Here is a 971-nt window from a genome sequence, read left to right on the forward strand (position 1 = left end):
AAAAAAATAACGTCTTCATTTATACAGAGGTTTAGGAACTCATCCCCTCCCACCCCCCTCCCCACCCCCCCTCCCACCTCGCTCTCCCCCTCCTCCACCTCCCACTTCACTCCACCTTCCACCTCACTCCCACTCCCCTCCACCCCATTCCTCCTAACCCCCCAAAACCCCCCACCCCCACCCCAACCCCCCCCCCCCTTTTCCCCCCTGTCTCCCACCTTCCCCTCCCACCCCCCTTTTTATCTCGCCTCGGGGGGCCCCCCTTTCCCCCCCCTCCCCTTTCCCCTCCCCAAACCCCCCACTCCCCCCACCCCCTTCCCCCTTCCTCCACCTCCCACTCCCCCCACCCCATTCCCTTGTCTCCCACCTTCCACCCCCCCCCCCCCACTCGCTCTCCCCCTCCTCCACCTCCCACTCCACTCCACCTCCCACTCCCCCCACCCCATTCCCCCTTCCTCCACCTCCCACTCCCCCCACCCCATTCCCCCTATCTCCACCTCCCCCCCTCCCCTCACTCTCCCCCTCTCCCCCCCCCTCTTCCACCCCCTACCCCATCCCAAAAGCATGGTTTATGACATAGATATAACATCACTAATGGTTGTAAAGAGAATTGGGCGACATGAGCTCGGTGTCCCTTCGATAATAAAAGCGTCATAAGACTATACAGTGTTGACTCAACTTAATTGATATATGTGCTAATGGGTCTGTGTGCAGGATGGGGGGGGGAGGAGGGGGGGATGGTAGGGGTTTGTGCGTGGGAGGGAGGAGAGAGGGAGGGAGGAGGGGGGGATGAGAAGGAGGACGGTAAAGGGGGGGGGGTGAAGTGGGGGGTAGGGGGGGAGGAGAAGGGTGGGGGGATGGGGGAAAGGGGTGGGGAAGGGAGGGAGAGAGACAAGGTGGGGGTTGGGGGAGAGGAGGGGGGGATTGGGTATTAAGGGAGAAAAAAGGTAGGGATATGATAAGGTAAAAAT

Source organism: Penaeus monodon, chromosome 29, assembly GCF_015228065.2.
Source record: "Penaeus monodon isolate SGIC_2016 chromosome 29, NSTDA_Pmon_1, whole genome shotgun sequence".
Lineage (NCBI taxonomy): Eukaryota > Metazoa > Arthropoda > Malacostraca > Decapoda > Penaeidae > Penaeus > Penaeus monodon.